At 36.3% G+C, this 16325-nt stretch overlaps 1 protein-coding gene across 4 annotated transcripts in view; it reads right to left on the bottom strand.

Annotated features, from left to right (window-relative positions):
• The window catches only part of KIF2A (kinesin family member 2A), a 74957-nt gene that overhangs the window by 36561 nt on the left and 22071 nt on the right, over positions 1-16325 (bottom strand). The window lies entirely within an intron of this gene.

The following is a 16325-nucleotide window of genomic DNA, read 5'->3' as shown; positions in this document are numbered from 1 at the left end:
TTTTCAACAAACATGAAAAATGGTTACACAATGGCAGAGAATGGCTGAAATTTTTGCCATTATATAGTTCTAATCATTACAAAGTTTCCTTACTATGAGATGAAATGACTGTAGAACAAAAATTCAAAAACCAAATTTTTACACTAAAACACTTCTTCTATAAAAATCACTATCAGGGCACCCGGGTGGCTCTCTCTCTGCCTGCCTCTCTGCCTACTTGTGATATCTCTCTCTCTTTCTGACAAATAAATAAATAATCTTTAAAAATCACTATCACATATTATAGAAATTCACATTATTTTTATTAGATTGAGAAAAGTATTCTAAGTCCAAAAAGGCTGGGAAATGTAATCTAATATCTATACCTTACTTTCTCTGGCAACTCTAGTACTTCCTATCTGTAGAGAAAGGACATTATATCTAATGTATTAACTTGTTTTCCCTCTTAAAACAGACTGTGGATGTTGTTAATAACAATAAAACTAAGTAATAATTTTTACTTATTACAGAATATTCCATTATATTTATTACAATTTACTTCATACCTACTGACGGTCACTTACGCTATGTGCAATTTTTTGCTATTATAAACACTGCAATGAATACTATTGTACATGTGTCATTATACATTTGTCAGATTATTTCTTTGGAACAAATTCCTAGAAGCAGATTGATAAGTTTTGAAGCATTTGTGTACTTTTTACTAACTTGTTTTCATCTTACCCACCCACTCATTAATTAAAGGATAAAAACTATTTGTTATAGATCTGCATCTTCATATTATTTAATAAAATGCTGAACATATGGAATTTTCACATGTATTTGCTGAATGAAATCCTTGGGACATCAATACTATACCTTTAGTTTATACCTCTTTGACTACCTTAAAAAAAAACAAACGAACAAACAAACCACAAATCCAGATATATAGTATACAAAACAAACAATGTTACTGTAATAATAAGGCACTTACTGAGATAAATGGACATTAGAGAGCTGGGTGTTGGGGGTAGAAAAGACATAACCTAGGAAATACTTGGGAAGATTCAAGGGAGAGGCTTATAAAAAGGGGAAATTGGGTAATATATTCACTGCAATTTAATATGGACAAAAATTAGGTAAACAGCCAGAAGAAGTAGTCTGTGTCAGTCAGGTCCACCAGGAAGCAGACATTGAGATAGGTGAATAAGAGTTTTACTGTGAAAGATAAAGGGGGGTACAACAGGACTAGACATGAAAAACTTTCAGACTGTGATACAGATCTGAAACCTGTGAAGGAAAGGGTACATAAAATAGGACTGAGCAGAGAAAGCCTCAGACCCTGACACAGATCTGACAAAGTGCTAGCCAACCCAGCAGGGAGATTCAAAGCAAAGACTGCCCATTAAAACAGTCCCACACTGGCCCAAAATGGAAATACCCTAGTACACACACGATGCTCAGTCACTGGCTGGAGGTTTCCCAGGAAACACAAGGCCTCAGCACAAAATCTAAGGAGCCTAAAGCTATTAATACCTAGAGGCTATGAACTATAATGCACTCCCTAGAGCTGAAGGAGTGGTAAGTTCCTTAAAGGGAGATCCAAGCAGGTATCTACATAGATGGCTGCAACAGGATATGAAAAAAAAGAGAGACTGAGTTTAACTGTAGAAGAAGTAAAGAGTGGACCCCAGAGAGCCATGAGTTGCCCTGATGACGGCCATTACAATCTAGGAGGAGCTACCACTGCTACAACAAACCCCACATTTATCACCATCTCCACAACATGAGTAGTGAGGCTAAGAACATCAGCTATTGTCTCCCAAACCTACCACCCCTGACAGCCTCAAAATAGCAATACCCACTAGCAGGAACAAGATGACTGCAGAAAAGGTTTTGGGAAAAATAGAGTATTTTAATTTAAGACACTGATAGGATTTTATCAATAGCAAATGACTCCAAAGAAGATGTACTTAAACACTAGACTACCACAAAGAAAAACTTTTGGCAAGAAATGAAAAGGCTATAGTTGAGGTTGCTGAAGAGGAGAGATAAGGGATCTCCATGCCCAATAGAACTGCCACAATAATGAGAATGAGGGAAAGCATATAATGTTGCAAAAGCAAGACCAACATCACATTCCTACTGGTAAGCATCTACTACAATATTCCAACTTCCCTTGGGGAGTAGACTACAAGATCTATCTCACAGGGACCTTAATCTCCAAAGATAGTCTAGAGACATGAGTAACAAAGAGGATAAAGAAAATCAAGATTTCCTTTTCAAAACCCATTCTCAGCAAACCTCAACAGTGGTAGCTCCAGAAGTTCAATTACCAGTAGAAGACACCCAGAAAACCTTAAGCCACATGTTAGCAAAGTCAAAAGCAGCTGCTCCATTAAGGTTCCTCAAAAAGATGAAAACAGAGCTACCCTATGATTTAGCAATCGCACTACTGGGTATTTATCCTAAAGATACAAATGCAGTGATCCAAAGGGGCACGTGCCCCTGAATGTTTATAGCGGCAGTGTACACAATTAGCCAAATATGGAAAGAACCTAGATGTCCATCAACAAATAAATGGATAAAGAAGATGTGGTATATATACACAATGGAATACTCTACAGCCATCAAAAACCCTGAAATCTTGCCATTTGCAACTACATGGATGGAACTAGAGAGTATTATGCTAAGCAAAATAAGTCAATCAGAGAAAGACAATTATCATATGATCTCTCTGATATGAAGAATCTGAGAGGCAGGACAGGGGGTTGTAGGGAGTAGGGAGGGAAAAAAATGAAACAGGATGGGACAGGGCAGGGAGACAAACCATAAGAGGACTCTTAATCCCAGGAAACATCCTGAGGATGGACACTGGGGAGGGTACGTGCTATGGTGAGTGCTGTGAATTGTGTAAGACTGATGAATCACAGACCTGTACCCCTGAAGCAAATATACATTATATGTTAATTTAAAAACAAAACAAAAAAAAAAACCCCAAAAAACTCTAGAGGTTTAGAAAGGTAGACCTGAGAAAATGTTGGCTTATCTCTACCATGGTCCAGTTTACTCAGCCAACAGGAAGGAAAAAATATGAAATTCCAGTAACAAGAAATGAATAAAGACCAGAGCTGAATGAATGAATCAAGTTTTAAATGTTTGCTTTTTTCTGCCAGTGGATGAGATAACCAGAAATACCTGCAGTATGAGGTTTTGATTATTTTTATCAAAAGCTGTCTCTAAAAATTAAGTTTCAAGTCTAACTTTACCCAATATGCCTTTAAAGTTTTTTTTTAATTGTTTTTTATATAGTCCAAGTGAGATACTCAAATTTCTCATTTTTAATTATAATAAAAAATAATTTTTTCCAAAGCATCCCATTTCTCTGGTTTGAGAAAATTCTGTATTCCAACTTCATTAATTCATTGCCCTTTGACTGATTCTCCCTTTACTTTATTGTAAATTACATCATATACATTTCTACATTTAAAAAAGGGAGGGGCGCCTGGGTGGCTCAGTGGGTTAAAGCCTCTGCCTTCGGCTCAGGTCATGATCCCAGGGTCCTGAGATCAAGCTCCACATCAGGCTCCCTGCTCAGCAGAGAGCCTGCTTTTCCCTCTCCCTCTGCCTGCTGCTCTGCTTACTTGTGCCCACCCCTCTCAGTCAAATAAATAAATATCTTAAAAAAGCAAGACAGAAAAATGGTGCTATAGGCATCCTTATACATGCATACTGACAAAAATATGCAAGAATTTCTCCAGGATGTGTAGGAAATATAGAGTACAGAGGTCTGTAACTTTTGTTAGTGCCATGTTTTCCAGAGTGGACAGACCTATAATGATTTGTATCCTACTAACAATTACTTCACATCCACATGATACTTAGTATTTGTCAGATTTAATGTATCATACTGTGGTTCTAATTTCTCTGAATTAATAAGGCTGTGCCTATTTCTGTGTCTGCTGGCCATGTGGGCCTTTTTTTTTTTTTTTTTAATATTTATTTATTTGACAGAGAGATACAGCGAGAGAGGGAACACAAGCAGGGGGAGTGAGAGAGGGAGAAGCAGGCTTCCCACCAAACCGGGAGCCCGATGCGGGGCTCGATCTCAGAACCCCGGGATCATGACCTGAGCCGAAGCCAGACGCTTAACGACTGAGCCACCCAGGTGCCCCCCATGTGGGCCTTTTGACTGTTTTCTTCTTCCACTTCTCTGAAGAAATTCTCCATATATTCTTGGTACTAATCTCCTGTTACATGTGTCACAAATATTTTCTCTAAATTTGGGGCCTATCTTTCCACTTTATGATGTCTTTTGATGAATTTCAATGTATTAACTTTAATGTAGTCAAATATCTATGTCTCAATTAGAGCTTTTTATGCCCTCAAGTTCTTCCTGACACTCAGGTCATTACAACAGGTTCTGACATTTTCTTCTAAAGTTTTATAAAGTCCTAGGGTGCCCGGGTGGCTCAGTAGGCTTAGTCTCCGACTCTTGATTTCCACTCAGGTCATGATCTCAGGGTGGTGAGATTGAGCCCTAAGAGCTCTGTGCTCAGCAGGGAGTTCACAGGAGATTCTCTAGTTCTCCCTCTCCTACCCCTCCCCCCTGCCCACACATGTAAGCTCATTCTCTCTCTCTCAAATAAGTAAATATTTTTAAAAACTAGACTTTACAAAGTCATATTCAAGACTGCAACCCACTGTCATTTTGGTTTTTACGAATGGTAACACAATTCCCACTCCCCCCCGCCTCCCACCATGAAAAACAAATTAATCCAGTGCAATTTCCTGAAAGGTCCTTCCTTCTCTCCTAACTGCACTATGACCTGTCAAATTTCAAGCACACATGCATCAGCCTATTTTTTTTTAATCCTTGAGCCAAAATTACACTGTCTTATATTATACCTTTGCAGTAAGTCCTCCTAGCTGGTAAAAGAAGCTTTCCCACCTATTTGTTCTTTAAGAGGGTCTTTAATCTTCTTAGCCATTCGCATGTCTGTATAAATTATAGAACCCTCTTGTCAAGTTCCAAAAATCAAATAAATAATTTTTTTAAAAAACCGTGTTAGGATTCTAGTTGGAATAGCATTAAATATTTTGTTCTAGATTTTTTACATCATTGACCAAGAGTAATATTTGCCAGCAGTTTTCCTTTCTCATATCAACCTTACTCTGGAATAGCGTAAAGTTAGAATTATTTAAACCTTGAGCATCTGGCATGCATTGGTTAAAATCATCTTGGCTTAGAGTTTTATTTGTGAAAAGATTCAATTCTCTTAACAATTATATTATTATTATGGTTTTCTATTCATGACTTTTGATAATTGTTTTTTTCTTGGAGATTAAGTTTTCACATTTTGGCCATAAAGTTCATAATTATGCTGAATGCCTGTAGCATTTGTAACCATGATCACATTCTCATTTTTAATTTTTCAACCTTTTTTTCACAAACCTTGTATCAGATTTGTCAATTTTGTCTTTTCCAAGAACACTTGCCTTTGCTGAGCCCTTTGTTATTAAATACTTATTACTGCTCTTATCATTATTCTTTCCTTTTACTTTGGGTATATTTTGCTGGGACATTTTTTTCTCAAATTCCTCAGACAGATGCTTAGCTTATTCATCTTTATTCCTTATCTTCCTGATAAGCAGTTAAAGCTACACTTTTCTAAGAATTGCTTTAGCAGCATCTCACACATTTTTATATTTGGTATTTTTGTTACTGTTGAGTTGGAACTATTTCCTAATTTTATGAATCTCTGACTCATGACTCACCTGAGTTTTTGAAATTCCAATCACATGGAAGTTTTCTAGGTATCCTGTTATGATTTCTAAAGATAAAGCACCTGACTAGTGAGAATACCTAAAGTTACAAATAACTGGTATGACTTCCCCACTGCACAGTGGCTTAGTTCAGCCCTGTATATATCTACCTCAATCATACTGGACTGCCTCCCTTGGAGGAAAATTTTCTATAAACCTAGCTCCAAGAAGCTCCTCTTTAAAGCTCCTCTTTAAAGTCACACCAGTCTTTATCTTCGCACAGTGAACTTGACGAATGGTGTGTGTGTATTTTTTTTAGTGTCCCCATCCTCCTACAGGAATTAAACTTTTGCTATCATTGCCTGAAAAGCTCCACTATCCCTTAGTATTTCTGATCTGTTTTGCTCCACTATGATACCTTGTTCTTGAGCTCAGCTACGTCTTTTGGTTTTTTCTTATGTACCTGGGACAGAAAGATGGCAATACATAAACTTCATTGTACTATTTTTGATGAGACGATCCAATCCATCTTTAATTCTATACATTGCATTCATAAAAAATGGGAGTCAGATTTGAAAACTGTTCACACAATCGTATAAAATTGCTATTATTTAAATTATGACCGTTACAGGGGCGTCTGGGTGGCTCAGTGGGTTAAGCCTCTGCCTTCGGCTCAGGTCATGATCTCAGGGTCCTGGGATAGGGCCCCACATAGGGCTCTCTGCTCGGCGGGGAGCATGCTTCCCCCTCTCTCTGCCTGCCTCCCTGCCTACCTGTGATATCTCTCTCTCTGTCAAATAAATAAATAAAATCTTTAAAAAAAAATTTATGACTGTTAACAATCTCAAAACTCAAGAAATTTAGAAGTTTTCAGCTTTATTTCAACTACTTGTAAAGATAAGTTACAGTGTAGACAATGTAATCTTTGAAAGGGAAGTAAAAAAATTACTTGGAAAGTTTTGGAAGTACAGGCAAATTCTGCAAAATCTCCCTCTCTCCATTTTCCCTGTAGAACACCTTTTTTTTTTTTTTTTTTTTTTTTAAGATTTTATTCTTGTGGCACCTGGGTGGCTCAGTTGCAAAGCATTTGCCTTTGGCTCAGGTCATGGTCCCGGGCTCCTGGGATGGAGCCCCATGTCAGGCTCCCTACTCAGCAGGAAGCCTGCTTCTCCCTCTCCCACTCCCTTGCTTGTGTTCCCTTTCTCGCTGTCTCTCTCTCTCTGTGTCAAATAAATAAAGTCTTTTTTAAAAAGATTTTATAATAAAATCTTGTAGTAAAATAAATAAAAATAAAATTATTTTTAAAATATTTTATTTTAAAAAATAAAATTTTGTAGGAAAATCTTTTTTTAAAAAGATTAAAAAAAAAAAAGAAATGCTGAGTATCAAAATGCTGTAAGACGTAGGCACAGGATGATGCTTGCATCATTCTCACTGTGAGCCATTTCCTACACTGTGTGTTCATCCTGAAGGCGTTTCCAATCTCTCATATTTACTTTGTCCTTCTTTTGCCCAGTGTCAAATGACTCCCAAGATATTTAAGAAAATGTTGAAAAAAACCCACTGAGGATGGGCAAAATGCAATTATAGTAAAAGCAAAGATTTTACTGCATATAAAACTGACTTGTTACCCTTAATTCTTATTTGTTAAACATGATAGCTTACTTACGTGTAGGTAATTTTATAGTGTCAGTTACATTTATGAAACAGGTTTTAGGGAATTTGGTCAAAGATGAACACAGTGGTTTTTCCCATTTAAAACAAAGGCTACCACCCAGTATTTTCACATACAACATCTGATTTAAGAACAAATTACTGACCTTAAATGGGAGATGACTGTCTATGTTTAAAAACAGGATCCTCATAGGTTTCTGCTGAGAACTAACAGACTTATAAATATAATGAAAACATGATAAATACAAATGAAATTAAATCATATGATAACAACAACAACAAAAAGCACACGGTCTATATTCGACCATTTTTTAAAATTTCATTTATTTATTTGAGAGAGAGAGGGAACACACATGAGTTGGGGGGGTACAGAAGGGACAGAGGGAGAGGGAGAAGCAGACTTCCCGCTAAGTGCCTGATGTGGGGTTCGATCCTAGGATCCTGGGATATGACCTGAGAGCCAAAAGTAGGCACTTAACTGACTGAGCCACCCAGGCACCTCTATATTTAACCGTTTTTAACCAAAAACTTGGAATTTCATACGGTTCAACATAAGAGAAACATACATTTCACCCTGAATTTAGATGTCAGGATAATTTACAAAACTACTAACTACTAGGTCAACAAATATAAATATATGAAATATTTTGAAAGCATAACCTTAACTTCAAAGCCATTTTATGTTTAGTTCATTTTAAGAAATATCTTTGCATCATTTAAGTCTCAACTTTTTGTCCAAGGAAATCAAAGAAAAAAAAAGTTCAGATCTCAACTTTTTAATATATTAGTAAATATTAAGACAAACTATGTTTTTAAATGATGGAATAGAAAACAAACACCTGAATTTAAGCAACCTTTTGCCCCATTAACAAAATATAGAGTCTACAAATTTCAGGCCTTTCTAATGTTTAAAATTAAGGTGGTTACTTAAGATTGCTATAAAATCTCATATTTATTGAGCTGTCAAAAACAAGTCTTATATGTTGACAATTGGCTTTTGGTCTCTGAAAACAGGATCCTATTATATGTTTCTTAGTTCACAGCTGAATTCACAGCAGCTGTGAGGCTTAGAAACGCCAGCAACCAATTAGGCTGGCATAAACCTTGTCTAGCATATAAAGTATAATTTGGTTGCAAATGCAGAAGACAACAGCCAAAATAAAACAGCCAAGAATACTAATAAAATATCATTAAAAGCATCTAAAAGACTTAATTTTAAAATGCTAACAAATATATGTATTTTATTTAAAGGATACAGTGGCAGAACATTAGGAAAAACATGAAAATGCAATAATCAATTATTTTCAGACCCACTCCGTTTTTAAAAAGGTTGCAGCTGTTTCTAGCATACCTAGGACTGCAAACTCCATGTTTTTTCTGATTACCCTAATCATAAAGTTGAGGTATACATTAGCATACATGTGGCAAGTCTTCCCCCAAAAGTAAACATTTTTTTTATCAGTTCCCTTTGAGCTGCTTCTATGAAAATCTTCTTTCCAAACTTCTAAATAGTAAGACCTTAATTACACTTTCAAAACTGAAACATGTAAGAAAAAACACAACTAAAATGATCAGTGAAATTAAAACCTCAATTATAAAATTATTTATTATGGCAATTTTCAAACCCTTTGAAGTTGTTAAAATATACTTTTGTTTAAAGTTATAAATTTAGAGGTGCCGGGGTGGCTCAGTTAACCATCTGCCTTCAACTCAGGTCATGATCCCAAAGTCCTGGAATCAAGCTCCACATTAGGCGCCCCACTTAGTGAGGAGTCTGCTTCTCCCTCTCCCACTGTGCTCTCTTCCTCTCCAATAAATAAATTAATTAAAATAAAATAAAATAAGAAAGTTTCATAAAACTTTAAAATGACAAAAATGCTTTTATAAATATCATTAACTAAAAATATTATTTAAAAATATTTTACACAAACTCTGAAAACCCTAGTAGTCACTAATCATGTGTAAATAGCCATGTAATGGAAATTAACATGAAAATCTAGCTTATATGCTAACTTAAATACATGGTACTCTGGTGTATCTCTTCTTAATAAAACCTCTAGTAAATTTCTCAATTTTCAATCAGAATACCACTGCATAATTTGATAGGCTCTTTCATCTTGACTTTAAAAAAAAAATGGTAATCAGGGGGCACCAGGTTGGCTCAGTCAATAGAACATGTGTCCCTTGATCTTGGGGTCATGAGTTAAAGACCCAACTTGGGGCTTACTTTAAAAAAAAAAAAAAGGTAATAAACTCTAGTTCTCTCCTTTCATACCTTTGCAGGCAGAGACAAAGAGGACAAGCTATCATAAATATCCATTCTCCAAATAAAGAAATACTACTCTGAATTATGAAATCACACATTCAGAACAAGTACTTAGCATAATTTTTCCAGAGGGTGAGTAAAATACACATAAAAAGTCCAAATAAGTGGTTAACAGATATCTGAGAGGAGCACTTCCAACTCAGTTCCTACCAGAAGAGAATCCTGATAAATCATCTTAAAACACACTGACCTCAAAACTTTGGTGATTTAAATCATGCAAGTGATTAAAATAACAGAGCTCTCATTTTTCTGAAATAAATCTGGTATATTGATTCCAGTAAAATAAATCAATTATCCATTTAGTTACAGAAACCAAGTGCCAGTGTAGAATGCAAATTCAAAATTTTGAGTACATCTTTCCAAGTGGATTCAAAGCAAAGCTTGTTATATTAACGTTCATTGTCTTGGAGAGATTTGTTTTCCAGCTGTCCTTTAAAACAGGTACAATTCCTTTTTGTCAACCTACTAAAATTTAGACTATAAAAGGATTCTAAGTCAAGAACATGACCAAAAAAACCACCACTTTACCAAGTTTATAGTACAATTTTCTAGTATTGTAACAATGAAACTGGAAAAAGTGGGAAAAATAGAAACTGCTAAAATGCAGCTTTAAAATAGACTAGGGGGAGGGGTGTGTGGGTGGGTCAGTGGGTTAAGCCTCTGCCTTGGGCTCAGGTCATGATCTCAGGATCCTGGGATCCAGGCCTGCATTGGGCTCTCTGCTCAGCCGGGAGTCCACTTCGCCCTCTCTCTCTGCCTGCCTCTCTGCCTACTTGTGATCTCTCTCTCTCTGTCAAATTTTTAAAATCTTAAAAAAAAAAAAAAAAAAAATAGACTAGGGGGTTCTGGCTCAGCTGCTTAAGCCTCAACTCTTCATTTCAGATCAGGTCATGATCTCAAGGTCTTTAGATGAAGCCTGTGATGGGGGGGAGTCCACACTCAGTGGAGGATCTGTCCTTCCATGCCCCACCCCCATACTTGTTCTCAATCTCTCAAATAAATAAATCTTCAATAAAACAAAATAAAAGTCTAAATAATGACAACCAAAGGACACAAAAGCATTATTTAGAAATTAAAAAATTGTTACTATTCAGTAATATTTATACATCCTTTCTTATTTTGCCAACCACCTCAAAGCAGTTTGTAATTTATTATTTATATTCTCTCCAACAGTAAATGTCATTCTGTTCCTACATGCCCCTAACCAGTAAATGAGGACAGAAAAGAATGTGGTCATTTGTCAGAGCTGATTACAGCAGATTCAACAGAAGTCAAACTCCCAAATTCTGATACCCAGGTTTTGTTAACTAATCTAAGCAGTGATGAAAAGAATCCTTAATGAGGACTACATAAGCGTCACACCTTCTTCAACAGCTTTGAGGGAACAAGGAGCCATTAGAGAAAGACACAAATAATGCCTCAGCTGACACTGGTAACAGTGCTGTTGCTGTTTAGTACATCCCTAGGGAATGTGACTTTGCCAAACATAGAGACTTTTTTGTTTTGGTTTATCACATTTTAAGATGTTACTATTATAACTAAGTTAAAAAGCTCTAGCATTTCTCTTCTTAGACTTTAAAAGCACAAAGCTGGAATTTTAATACTAGAAGAAAAAACTGGAAATGATACAGCTAGGAATTTTCATGAAGAAAATACAACTTAAAATAAGGGACAAATTTCATATTGTACACAAATTACAAATTTTCAGATTCTCATCTATCCATTGTTTTGAAGAGGGATATGAAAATCAAATACTGATCAGTTTCTCTAGGGCGACAGGAAAATGTTGGGTCTTGTTGGGGTGTTTGTGATGAATGAACCACACTATACACTAACAATCTGGGCAGATTTGTCATTTAGAAGAACCCATTGTGCAGCCTTTTAGGGAAGTTCCATTCTGAATTCACATAGGCAAAAGAAAAATGTCATAAAGGGGCCATAATGCCATTAAAAAGTATTAAGTCACTATAGTCTCCTGATATCACTTTGCATATGTGGGGTTAGGAGAAAAGAAGATTAAAAACTGTCCAAAAACACTAGTAAAAGGAACATAAAAACAGAATTTCTAAAAAAAAAAAATCCCCATGCCATAAAACAGGATTAAAAAAACTTCATGAAGTTTATTAACTAAATAAATCTCAACACATTTTAACTACAAAGGCATTCTTCATATCTACATTCCCTTGGGTGATAGAATACCCAAAATGTATCTTTCCTCATTTGTTTAGATAAAAGATCCACTATCTAGAATACCACAGCTTTACAAGCGGTGGAGTTAAAAACACATTGCTGATAGCCCCAAGATTGTTCAGCTGGATACATTAAGTAATGCTATCTAATTGCTCCCTAGCTCAAATTATTTAGTCAAAAGGGAATTCTATACCAATACAGCTGTGCTATTTTGTGAACTTGTCATAGTGACATGTAGATATCATCTTCTGTTATGCTTAAAACACATCCTAACAAGAGACAGAGATCTTTTGGAATGTTTTCAACAACAGTAATCCAAGTAATATAAATGTGTACATGTTTATTGACAAAATTTAAACATAACTTACAAAACTGCCAAAAACATTGTAAGATGTTCAGCTATCTCAACTGGTTTTCAGCTACCCTCCTAACTTTTTTTTTTTTTAAAGAGATTTTTTTTTTTTAAAGATTTTATTTATTTATTTGACAGAGATCACAAGTAGGCAGAGAGGCAGGCAGAGAGAGAGGAAGGGAAGCAGGCTCCCTGCTGAGCAGAGAGCCCGATGCGGGACTCGATCCCAGGACCCTGAGATCATGACCTGAGCCGAAGGCAGCGGCTTAACCCACTGAGCCACCCAGGCGCCCCCCCCCCCTAACTTTCATTAGGAAATTTAAGGCCTGAACTCCAATGACTGAATGCAATACTGTTTCATTGCAGATACATTAAGAAGGACACCAAGCCAAATGGTAACATCAAAATCTTTCCAAAAAAACCTCTCACTGATAAAGCAAGCTGGATATTCTACTGAGATGAATCTTAACATATTAACACTGAGAAGAGAAACTTGGTACTGCCTATAAAAATAGTAACATAGGTCAACACTAATAAGAAAAACTCCCTAGTATTCAAAATCCAGCCTGTCAACTCTCCCTGTCTGTCTTCCAGGATAATGAGACAGAAAGGCTTCCATGGGAGCCTTAAAGAGTGTTATAAACACATTGTAAGTGATTTTCAAAAACCCATATTCTAAAAAAGCACTTTTTCACCAGAAAATGAAGAAAATGGAAATTGTCTACAAATGCAAATAATGATACATTTCAACACTTAAACATTCAAAATAAAACTGTTACATAGATGAAATCTTCATTGAAAATGCTGAGTCTTTTAGTCATACTAGTACAGTGTCAAACCCCCCATCATTGAAAATCAATTGAATGTAACTTTAAAGAAGTCACATTCTTAATTATTATATAAAAAATGCATTCCTGCATGCATTATTTTATTGCTTGAATAGCACTTCAAATTGAAAACATTTACCCCTAACTCCTTTGTGATGGACAAAACTGTGCCCCCCTCAAACTCATATGTTGAAGCCCTAACCCCCAACAGGATAGTGTTTGAAAAGGGGACCTTTGAGAGGTAATAAGAGTTAGCTGAGGTCTTGTGAGTGGAACCCTCATGATGGGATTAGAGGCTGTCTAAGAAGAGGAAGGAGAAGCTCTCTCTGCCAAGTGAGGACAAAATGAGGAGGCCATCTCTAAGACATAAAGTAGGCTCTTATCAAGAACCCAGTCAGCCAGCACCTTTATCCTGACTGGACTTTCCAGCTCAGAACTGTGAGAAATGTCTGGTGTTCAAACCATTCACTCTATGTATTTTCTTATACCAGCCAGAACAGACTAAAACATTTTCTTTCAAATGATGACCCATGACCAAGAAAAAGGGACATACATAATAAAGAGGTCTATCCAACAAGAAGATTTAACTGTGAATATTTATGTCCCTAACTTGGCAACAGCCAAATATATAAATCAATTAATAACAAAATTAAAGAAACTCATTGATAAGCCTAAGTAGAAAACTTCCACATCCCACTCACAGCAATGGACAGATCATCTAAGCAGAAGACCAACAAGGAAACGAGGGCTTTGAAAGGCACAATGGACCCCTGGACTTAACAGATATATCCGGAATATTTCATCCTATAGCAGCAGAATACACAATCTTTTTGAGTACATATTGAACATTTTCCAGAACAGATCACATACTGGGTCACAAATCAGGTCTTAAAGGGTACAAAAAGACTGAGAACATACAATGTTTATTTTCAGACCACAATGTTATGAAATCTGAAGTCAACCACAAGAAGAAATTTGGAAGGACTCTACTTAAGAATGAATGGGTGCAACCAGGAAATTAAAGAATTAAAAAAATTCATGGAAGCAAATGAAAATGAAAACACAACAGTTCAAAACCTCTGGGATGCAGCAAAGGAGGTCCTAAGAAGGAAGTATATAGCAATTCAGGCCTCCTCAAGAAGCAAGGAAAGTCTTAAATACACAACCTAAACTTACACTTAAAAGAGTGGGAAAAGAAAGCAAATAAAGCCTAAGACCAGCAGGAGAACAGTAAAGATTAGAGCAGAAATCAATGAAATAGAAACAAAAAAGAACAGTAGAACAGATCAATGAAAATAGGAACTGGTCCTTTTGAAAAAACTAACAGGATTGATAAACCCCTAGCCAGACTTATCAAGAAGAAAAGAGAGGATGACCTGGGTGGATCAGTGGGTTAAGCATCTGCCTTTGACTCAGGTGATGATCTCAGGGTCCTGGGACAGAGCCCCACATTGGGCTCTCTGCTCCCTAGGGAGCCTGCTTCTCCCTCTCCTGCCTGCAGCTCCCCTTGTTTGTGCTCTCTCTCTCTGTCAAATAAATAAAATCTTAAAAAAAAAAAGAGAGAGAGAGAGAAAAGGACCCAAATAGATAAAACTATGAATGAAAGAGGAGAGACCACAACCAACACTGAAGACATAACAAAAATTATAAGAGAATATCATGAGCAATTATATGCCAACAAATTAGGCAATCTGGAAGAAATGGATGCATTCCTAGAAACATATAAACTAGGGCGCCTGCATGGCTCAATCGATTAAGTGTCTGCTTTCAGCTCAGGTCGCAATCCCAGGGTCCCGGGATTGAGTCCTGCATCAGACTTTCTGCTCAGAGGGGAGTCTGCTTCTCCCTCTACTGCTTCCCCCTGCTCATGATCTCTCACACTCTCTAATAAATAAATAATATCTTTAAAAAAAAAAAAAAAAGAAACTTACAAACTACCAAAACTAAAACAGGAAGAAATAGAAAACCTGAAAAGATCAGACCCATAACCAGCAAAGAAATTAAATCAGTAATTAAAAATCTCCCAACAAACGAGAGTTAAGGGCCAGATGGCTTCCCAGGGGAATTCTATCAAACATTAAAAGAGAAATTAATACCTATTCTTCTGAAACTGTTCCAAAAAAATAGAAAGGGAAGGAAAACTTCCAAACTCATTCTATGAGGCAAGCATTACCTTGATCCCAAAAACAAAGACACCACTAAAAAGGAGAGTTACAGACCAATATGACTAATCAACATGGATGCAAAAATTTTCACCAAGATACTAGCTAATAGGATTCAACAGTACATTAAAAGGATTATTCACCACGACCAAGTAGGATTAATTCCTGGGCTGCAGGGGTGGTTCAACATTCACAAATCAATCAACATGATACACCACATTAATAAAAGAAAAAATAAGAACCATATGATCCTCTCAATAGATGGAGAAAAACTATCTGGAAAAATACAGCATCCTTTCTTGATAAAAATCTTCTAACATGTAGGGATAGAGGAAACATACCTCAACATCATATGCCATTTACCAAAGACCCACAGCAAATATCATGCTCAACAGGGAAAAAACAGAGCTTTTTCCCTAAGGTCAGGAACACAACAGAGATGTCCATTCTCACCACTGTTGTTGAACATAATACTGGAAGTTCTAGCTTCAGCAATCAGATAACAAAAAGAAATAAAAAGCATCCAAATCAGCAAAGTGTAACTTTCACTCTTCACAGATGACATAATGTTTTATGTAGAAAATCTAAAAGACTCCACCCCAAAACTGCTAGAACTCACAGGAATTCAGCAAAGTCGTAGAACATAAAATCAACACACAGAAGTCTACTGCATTTCTACACATTGACAATGAAGCAGCAGAAAGAGAAATCAAGGAATCAATCCCGTTTACAACTGCACCAAAACCATAAGATATCTAGGAATAAACCTAACCAAAGAGGTAAAAGATCTGTATCTGTACTCTGAAAATTATAAAACACTTACAAAAGAAATTGAGGAAGACACAAAGAAATGGAAAAACCTTTCATGCTTATGGACTGTAAGAACAAATAGTTAAAATGTATGCTACCCAAAGCAATCTACACATTCAATGCAATCGCTATCAAAATAACACCAGCATTCTTCAAAGAGCTCAACAAACAATCCCCAAATTTGTATGGAACCACAAAAGACCCCAAATAGCCAAAGGAATGTTGAAAAAGAAAACCAG

This window comes from Lutra lutra, chromosome 5 (genome assembly GCF_902655055.1).
Source record: "Lutra lutra chromosome 5, mLutLut1.2, whole genome shotgun sequence".
NCBI lineage: Eukaryota > Metazoa > Chordata > Mammalia > Carnivora > Mustelidae > Lutra > Lutra lutra.
Note: the sequence above shows the minus strand (reverse complement) of the source record. Positions and strands in the feature narration are given on the sequence as shown.